The sequence below is a fragment of the Lipotes vexillifer genome, unplaced genomic scaffold (genome assembly GCF_000442215.2).
Source record: "Lipotes vexillifer unplaced genomic scaffold, Lipotes_vexillifer_v1.1 scaffold1447, whole genome shotgun sequence".
Taxonomy (NCBI): Eukaryota; Metazoa; Chordata; class Mammalia; order Artiodactyla; family Lipotidae; genus Lipotes; species Lipotes vexillifer.
In genome coordinates, this window is record NW_006789773.1 from 592,550 (window position 1) to 602,351 (window position 9,802).

The following is a 9,802-nucleotide window of genomic DNA, read 5'->3' on the forward strand; positions in this document are numbered from 1 at the left end:
ATGGTTATTTAGTATTCCGGATAGGGCGGGGGCATCCTGCCGTATCCGTCACCCACATATTCCCATTTCTTCTGAGCCCAGGAAACTAGTAGAGGCAGGAAAAATGGAGGCAGAAAGCATAGGATTCAAAGAGTGACAAACTCTGATGTCTTAATTAAATGTATTCTCTCCACCCACCTCTCCCCTCCCCAGTCTTACTCCTCCTATTTATTTTTTTAAATGTTTTTTATTTTTATTATATTTTAAATTTATTTATTTCATCTTATTTATTTTTGGCTGCGTTAGGCCTTCGTTGCTGTGCGTGGGCTTTCTCTAGTTGCTGCCAGCGGGGGCTACTCTTCGTTGTGGTGCGCGGGCTTCTCAGTGCTCTGGTTTCTCTTGTTGTGGAGCACGGGCTTTAGGCATGCGGGCTTCAGTAGTTGTGGAGCACGGGCTTCAGTAGTTGTGGTGCACGGGCTTTGTTGCTCCGCAGCGTGTGGGATCTTCCCCGACCAGGGCTCGAACCCATGTCCCCTGCATTGGCAGGCGGATTCTTAACCACTGCGCCACCAGGGAAGCCCTCTCCTCCTAGTTAGTTTGTGGCTCCACCATATCTTCTCAGCCCCAAATGCTACCTTCCATTCCTTCCTCATTCTCATTTTCAATATCCCAGTGGCCAAAAAATGCTGTCAATTCTACTCTGAAATGTCTCTCACATCTGACCTCCCCTTTGCAGGCTTGCAGCTTCTACCCTTTAGCAAGTTCTTATCCTCTCTCACGCAAATTATTGCAATAGCTTCCTGTTGTTCTGCCTGCCTCAAATCTCTCCCCCTTCTCCAGAGCATCCTTCACGTTGCCACCAGTAAAATCACACAGGATCTGAGCATGTCATTCTGTGTTTGAAATAGTCAATGGTTCCTTACTGCCTACAGAATCAAATCTAAAACTCTTGATCTAGCAAAGTCTTCCTTATCAAACCACAACTCACCTTTTCTCTGCCCATCCTCATAGCATTTCTATTCTGCCCCATTCCTGAACTTTCTCCACCTTAAGCTTTCTACAGCCAAAATTTTAGTTATCTTTCAAAAACGAATTCAGGCTTTACCTTCCCTGGAAATCCTCCATTTTAATGAGTGAAAACCTAGGAGCATTCGGAAATCACTCTATATGGAGCAGTAGGCAAAATTCAAAAGCATCTTGGAGGCAAAAGATGGATTTGAGGAGTAAAGGATAGTTCAGTCACTGTGTGATCATGGTCAAGTGTCAAAAGCCAGACCTGGGGATGTCGAGAAAGTCCAGAGGACAAACCAAGTTAATTGCTAGTCGGGAGATCTAAGAGATAGGACCTAGCATTTGTCGAAGGCCAACAAGATGTATGTTCTACATTAAGCACATGTGTGTATATTATCTTGATTAATCCTTCCAACAACCCTGTGAGCTAAGTGTTATTGTCACTATTTTATTAGATGAGGAAATTCAGGCTCAGAGAGCTCTCATAGGTTTAATGTCACATAATGAGCGATTAGCATAACTAGAATAGTAACTTATATCTGTTCGACTCTCAACTTAGTGCTCTCCCCACCTACTATGCACCCTCAGTAAAGTGTAGCAAATCACAGAGTCAGAATACCAAGCAGGTACAGGGTCGGAAAGCAGCAAAGGACAACAGGATCACAGGTTGACTTCTCAACGTGGCATGAGAGTAGGGCTTGCTCCCAGCAGACAGCCTCATGCTGAATTCCTTTTAAGGGGCTGTCTTAAGGACAATTTTTGGAACTTGATATCTTCCCTAATTCCCACATCTCCTCCCACCCACCCTCCACCCAAATTAGCATCATGCCTTCCTCTGAGCTCCCATATTCCTAGTTTTGACACATAATATGCCTTACGTATAAGACATAATAATAATAGACACCCCAAAACTTAGTGTCTTAAAACAAGAGCAACCTTTTTTTTTGACTCATGACTCTGTAATCTATGCAGGTCAGCAGGGACAACTTGTCTCTGCTATCATAGTGTTGCCTGGGCAGCTTGACTGGGACTAGAGGATCTACAACAGTTTTGCTCACGTCTCGTGGCCGAGCTGGGGCAACTGGAATGGAATGGCTTGGGCTGGCAGGGTCTCTCTCAAGCAGAGTGACTGGACTTCTTTACATGGAGGTTGGCTTTTAAAGAGAAAAAACAAAAACAAAAACAGAAGCTCCAAGACCTCTTAAGTCTTACACCCAGAAAGTCATACAATGTCACTTCTGCCAGGTCAAAGCAAGTGATGAAAGCAGCCCAGAATTCAGGGGAGGGGGAAAAAAATCCATCTCCCGATGGGAGGGGTATCAAAGTCACATTCCAAAGAACAGGAAAGACTGGAGGGATTTTTCTGGTCATCTTTAGGGATAATTTACCACAGTGATTTTTATGTCCATCTGTTGTCTCCAATAGATTATCTTCCTAAGGTCAAATCCTTGTTTGTATTAATTTTATGTTTCTCACAGTGCCTAGCATAGTAATAGCTAGTGCATAGAAAATACACTAACTGGAAATGAAATTTCCATTCCCCCAATAAGAATTTTACTTTAGTTTTGCCCCTTGCATTCTAAAACTTATAGGTCATAAAATGCCAGAGCTGGTAGGAAATTAAATCATCTAGTCCCATACCCCTCATCAATAAATGTGGAGAAATTGGGGCCAGATGGGTGAAGCAACTTGACCAAGGACTCATAGCTGGAGTTGGACCCTAACACTCCCTCACCTCACAATTATGCCACGTTTCCTACCACATGTGCACTGAGCCAAAATTCCAATATGAAGAAAGGGTGACGGAGAGGGAGTAAAGCAGAGGGTTCATGGAGTCAAATTCTCAGAACGAACCTTGAATCAGAGAACACCAGTCGAGAGTGGGCAAGCTTGACCTCACAGGCTGAATATGTTTTGTTTGGTTCACATAGCGTTTTTTTTTTTTTTAATTTAAAGAAGTTGCCGACCTCAAAAAAAAAGTTCATATCAAAATCCAGATTATCAGCTTCTCTTGAAAACAGCTGGGCCATCTAGCCACACTGGGCCTGCCTTCAAGCCTGACAACCATCGGCTGGAGCCATGCGCTGGGGTTTCCAGAGTCCTTGATTTGGGGCAAGCTCAGCCTTCTTCCCTCATTTGTGTTATAGCTGCTTGGCCAACATGTAGGTATGTGAGTGTGTGACTCCTGCCTTAAATGAAGGCATTGGAAAATTATACAGACATCTTTTCTTGGTGGCAACTATCTGCCTGCACGTTCCATCTCCCTACAAAGTATAAGCTCCCTAAGAGCACGTGCCATGTCTTAGGCAACTTTGAAAGAAGTAATATTTGTTTGGCATTTTATACCTCCCAAATAGCATTTCTGTACATGATCACATAGAATACTCAGTAACTTAGTGATGTAGGTCTTATTGTAACTGAAAGTGGGGTCCGGCTGCTCGCTACTCAAGAGCCATTAAAGAGGCAAGGTTGGTGGAAAGGAAAGTTTGCTTTATTTCAGAGGCCAGCAACCGGCCTGTCCAAGGTCGAACCCCCCCCCCACTGCCCCCCATTGACAATCAGGGGGCAAGAGCTTTTATAGATGGAGGGAGGGGGCTACATGCAGAAAGAGTACAGTCAGCTCCGACAGTCATCTTGAAATTGGTCATCGGTGGTCTGACCAGTGTCATCTTGATTGTTTTAAGTACAATTAATCTTCATTTCCAGGGTCGGTTTGTTCCCACTTCCTTGAGGCCAATTTTCAGAATTGTGGCAGCTTATGTCACGGCTACAGTCTGGTCATCATGTAGTAACCTCTTCCACCTGGTGGGGGTTTCAGTATCTATAAGACAGCTCACAGGATGTGGCTCAGAATCTTATCTATAGCCCTCGAGGAGGAACTAAATGTCCTTGACTTTGCTTAATGACTAAAGTATTATTATTTGGTCTCCTTTGACTGTTTTCCTTTGTTTCTGCATCTTCTCACTTCTCTGATTAAACTTATTCTTTGGCTAAAGTTTTTCTACAGAAAAAAGGCAGGCTGAGGACATGGTGGGGGGCCACAGAGTCCTGCTCCATTTCATTATTAATCTAATTATGAATCTAATTTACTTTAAAAAAAATTTTCCTATCAGAGGAGAAAACAGAATCAGAAAGGCTGTCATTTGCCAAAGATCAGCCACAGCCACTGAACGTGGAGGTGGGTGTGGAGGGCTCCCGCTGTTTGGGGCTGCCCGGTATCTGTTTTCCTTTCTTCTGGATGTAACAACTTAATTTTCCTTTGAGGAACTATTTCTTTTCCTCACAGCCCTTGAGTTTGGGTGAGGCTGACCCCATGGGAGTGCAATAAGAGTTCAATAAGAGTTCCGATTATCCCTAACCTCAGTGATTGGTTTAGATGTGAACATGTGACCCAAGCTGGGCCAGTCAGAGCTAATCAGTACCAGTCCTAGGACTTTTGCTGGAACTCTTTTTTCTTGCGTTACGTTGATTGCTCCCAGTTAAGACTAGCCTCCCCTTTCTTCAGACTTCTGTGGGCAGGTGACGTGGGAGTCCTAGGAGCTCCCCAGCTCTGCAAAATACCACCCTACCCCTGCCCTCCAGAACGCCGCTGACAGGAGTAAAATGGGCTCTGAACTCTGCCTGCTCCTAGAAGAACCTGTTGCTTCTCACCTCCCTCCCCTTCAATCCTCACTGACCCACCACCACTCTCTGCCTTGAGACCACCAACACTTATCTCAACATACTCATTATCTGCTTATATCAGTCTCCCCAAAAGTGCAGGACACCCAGGTCATCCCATATTCCCAGGATGCTAATCCTCATACTGCTTTATGAGCAATGAGGCACACACACCACCACCACCACCCACGCGCCCCCCACAGTCCCTTTCCCTGTGTTTTTAGTTTCCATACAATTTGCATTCTGAACATCCACATTACTTATTTTTTTCTTCCCCAATATAAAGATGAAATGGACTCATAACAATGTGTAAGTTTAAAGTGCATACAGTGTTTATTTGATACACACATATTGTAAAATGATTACCACCATAGCTTAGCTAACACCTGCATCACATCCCATAATTACCATTTCTTTTTTGTGGTGAGACTAAGATTTACTCTTAGAGAAGTTACTTGTTTCTTTTATGTCTGTTTCTCCCCACTAGAATGCAAGCCTTATGAGGAACGGGACCATTCCTGTTTGATACACTGCCGTGTATTCCCAGTACTTAGAACAGTGTGTAGGCTAAGTGGGAGTTCGGTAATATTGAATTAATGAATAAATATGCCCAGCCTGTTTTGATGGGGATAAGCCCACTTGAGAAAGAAAGCAATAGAGAAGAAAGCAGATGCATGAGGAGGGAAGAAAAATATTCCTGCATTTTATAAACCTTGTCTTAGTCAGCTTGGGCTGCTATAACAAAACACTATAGACCGGGTGGCTTAAACCACAGAAATCTCCTTTCTCACAGTTCTTGTGGCTGAAAGTCTAAGATCAAGTACCAGCATGGTTGAGCTCTGGTAAGGCTCTCCTCCTGGCTTGCAGATGGACTCCTTCTCACTGGGACCTTACAGGGCCTCTCCTCGATGTGTGTGTGTGTGTGTGTGTGTGTGTGTGTGTGTGTGTAGAGTGCTCTCTCTTCCTCTTCTTAGAAAGCCGCCAATCCTATCAGATTAGGTCTCCACCTTTATGAGCTGATTTAACCCTAAGTACCTCCTAACAGTCCCATTTCCAAATACAGTCACATTGGGTATTAGGGCTTCACTGTATGAACTTTGGGAAGGACACAATTCAGTCCATAGCACCCTGACCCCAGATGTGCCTTAAACTTTTCAGTGACATGAAGCAATAATTTCTTCTGCTTATGTTCTGCCTTAAACCGGATTGTGTTTGGTTTCTTAAAAACCAAATTTAAAAGAAGCCTAACCACTCCCCAACAAAAAAAACAAACAACCCAATTTAAAAAATGGGCTAAGGGTGGTCCAGTGGATAAGACTCTGCACTCCCAATGCAGGGGGTCCAAGTTCGATCCCTGGTCAGGGAACTAGATCCTGCATGCACGCTGCAACTGAGTCCGCATACCGCAGCTAAGAAGTCCACATGCTGCAACTGAAAGATCACACGTGCTGCAACTAAGACCCGGCACAGCCTAAAATAAATAAATAATTTTTAAAATGTTTTTAAAAAATGGGCTAAGGATGGAAGAGACAATTCTCCAAAGAAGATATACAAATGGCCAATAAACACACAGCATGACTAGTGATGGAGGAAAATGCAAATCAAAACCACAGTGAGATACTCTGCTTCATTTCTATTAGGATGGCTAATAACTGCAGCAAAAAATGTTCACATTGTAGTAACATTGTAACATTGTTGACCAGCTTGTATAGAAATGGCAACACTTGTGCATTGCTGGTGGGAATATAAAATAGTGCAGCTGCTGTGAAAACGGTATGATAATTCCTCAAAAAATTAAACACAGAATTGCCATATGATCCAGCCGTTCCAGGTGTACAGCCAAAAGAAATGAAAGCAGGACCCCAAATGGATATTTGTACATCAATGTGCATATCAGCATTATTCGCAGTAGCCAAAAGGTGAAAATAATGCACGTGTCCATTAACAGATGAATGGATAGGGAATTCCCTGGCAGTCCAGAGATTAGGACTCAGCGCTTTCACTGTGGTGGCCCCGGGTTCAATCCCTGGCTGGGAAACTAAAATTCTGCAAGCTGCGCGGCTCGGCAAAAAAAAAAACCCAAACAGATGAATAAATAAACAAAATGTGCTATGTATATATGAGGAAATATTTTTCAGCCTTAAAAAAGAAAGAGCTCCCTCTGTCCGTCCCCGGCCTGTGAGAGCGCATCTGCTCCGCGGCCTTCGTCCTGCCGCCATGTACCGGTGCCTGGGCGAAGCGCTGCTGCTGTCCCGTGTCGGGCCCGCAGCTCTAGAGTGCGGCCGCACTGCTGGGCCGGGCCGCTGGCAGCCCGCCGCCGCCGCCGCCGCCCCTGCAGCCCGGGCGCTCGCCGAAAGAGTTGGAGCGCGAGCGCTCGGTGCTGCTGCTGTAGAGCGAGGCTGCCGAGGGGCAGGAGAGCGCCGCGGCACGTGGGTGGGAAGTTCTCCCTGGCGTCTACCCTGGCGGCGGCCGACGGCGAGGACGACCCCAACTTCTTCAAGACGGTGGAGGGCTTCTTGGACCGCGGCGCCAGCATCGTGGAGGACAAGCTGGCAGAGGACCTCAAGACCCTGGAGAGCGAGGAGCAGAAGCGGAACCGGGTGCGTGGCGTCCTGCGGATCATCAAGCCCTGCAACCATGTGCTGAGCCTGTCCTTGCCCATCCGGCGCGACGGCGGCTCCTGGGAGGTCATCGAGGGCTACGGGGCCCAGCACAGCCAGCACCGCATGCCCTGCAAGGGAGGAATCCGTTACATCACTGATGTGAGTGTAGGTTAAGTAAAAGCTCTGGCTTCTCTGATGGCATATAAGTGTGCAGTGGTCGATGTGCCACTTGGGGGTGTCAAAGCCAGTGTTAAGATCAATCCCAAGAACTATACCGATAATGAATTGTAAAACATCACAAGGAGGTTCACCATGGAGCTGACAAAGAAGGGCTTTATTGGTCCTGGCATTGATGTACTTGCCCCAGACATGAGCACGGGCGAGCGGGAGATGTCCTAGATTGCTGACACCTATGCTAGCACCATAGGGCACTATGACATTAATGCCCATGCCTGTGTTACCGGTAAGCCCATCAGACAGGGTGGAATCCACGGACGGATCTTTGCTGCTGGTCATTCCATGGGATTGAACACTTCATCAATGAAGCTTCTTACATGAGTATTTTAGGAATGACACCAGGATTTGGAGATAAAACATTTGTTGTTCAGGGATTTGGTAATGTGGGCCTGCCCTCTATGAGATATTTACATCATTTTGGTGCTAAATGTGTTGGTGTTGGTGAATCTGATGGGAGCATATGGAATCCAGATGGTATTGACCCAAAGGAACTGGAAGACTTCAAATTGCAACATGGAACAATCCTGGGCTTCCCCAAAGCAAAGATCTATGAAGGGAAGCATCTTGGAGGCGGACTGTGACATATTGATCCTTGCTGCCAGCGAGAAGCAGCTGACCAAGTCCAGTGCACCCAAAGTCAAAGCCAAGATCATGCTGAAGGTGCCAACGGACCGACAACTCCAGAAGCTGATAAGATTTTCCTAGAGAGGAACGTCATGGTTATTCCAGATCTCTACTTGAATGCTGGAGGAGTGACAGTATCTTACTTTGAGTGGCTGAAGAATCTAAATCATGTCAGCTATGGCCGTTTGACCTTCAAATATGAATGGGATTCTAACTACCACTTGCTCATGCCTGTTCAAGAGAGTTTGGAAAGGAAATTTGGAAAGCATGGTGGAATTGTCCCCATTGTACCCACAGCAGAGTTCCAAGACAGGATATCGGGTGCCTCTGAGAAAGACGTCGTGCAGTCTGGCTTAGCTTACACCATGGAGCACTCTGCCAGGCAAATCATGCGCACGGCCATGAGGTATAACCTCGGATTGGACCCGAGAACAGCTGCCTATGTCAACGCCATCGAGAAAGTCTTCAAGGCGTGCAATGAATCTGGTGTGACCTTCACATAGACCGGATGGGACTGCGGCTGACTTGTTCACTACCCTCCTCACCTTTTCATCTGCAGACCTGTCACAAGTTTACATGTAACCACAGAAATCTCTCTCTCATGACTTAATAGTTAATGGACACCATTCTCAACAAGTCAATCCAAATCAGCCCCTTGAGAAAAAATGGTAGGGGATCATATATAAGCTAATAAGTGATAGTAGAAATTAGCTATGTCAGAGAGCCATTTGGGCATTTTGCCTTTAAATAAAGTCGTTTCCCTCTGCCTGTGCTGCCTTTGCTCCACGGCTGTTTCCCAGCACAGTCAGCTGTAGCCCTGGGAAAACTCCTTTTGTCCAAGAGCAGTCAGTCCCTTGCCACTTCAGCTCGGGACAGATCTATCAGGTGCTTTGACACATTTAAGGAGCAGGTATATGGCATTTTCAGGAGGTAGCATGGTCCTCAAGTGAGTTATTGGTATTTTACTTCAGCAAAATAACTCAGTTTTACAGGTTACAAACAAAAAAACCTTTCTCTGTATGCATTTTATTCTTTTAGAATAAAATAAGTACATGCTGCTGTAATAAAATTGCCTTTAATCACTTAACAAGCCTAAACTTGACTCAAGCAGTGAATGTCTGTAAACATAATAAATGAAAAAAGCTAGTATTTATTTATTTATTTTTTTGCGGTACGCGGGCCTCTCACTGTTGTGGCCTCTCCCGTTGCGGAGCACAGGCTCCGGACGCGCAGGCTCAGCGGCCATGGCTCACGGGCCCAACCGCTCCACAGCATGTGGGATCTTCCCGGACGGGGGCACAAACCCGTGTCCCCTGCATCGGCAGGCGGACTCTCAACCACTGCGCCACCAGGGAAGCCCAAAGCTAGTATTTTTATAACATAAAACACTAGCATTTATAACTTGTCAATTGCATATTGTCATCCAGCAAAAATAAAAAGCCTGGTAGACCATTAAGTTATCTTCATACCTGCAAACGATGGAGGCTATTTTTGTTAAGACTGTCGGAATTTACTAACCACAATTATGACATATAGTCCAAAGAACACAGTAACCTCCTTATAATGTTAATTAATTGTCCTCTTTTGAAGATCTGTTGTGTTGACTAATTGAACAATAATTCAAGTAGAGTGCCCCAGAAGAAAACCACTTGGGCTCCCTCTTTGGAGTCTGGCTGGCGGCTCTGAGC

At 45.5% G+C, this 9,802-nt stretch overlaps 1 pseudogene; it reads left to right on the top strand.

The window, feature by feature from the left end:
* Positions 1-6,867: 6,867 nt before the first annotated feature.
* LOC103083424 (glutamate dehydrogenase 1, mitochondrial pseudogene) lies at positions 6,868-8,617 on the top strand (annotated as a pseudogene).
* Positions 8,618-9,802: the final 1,185 nt, after the last annotated feature.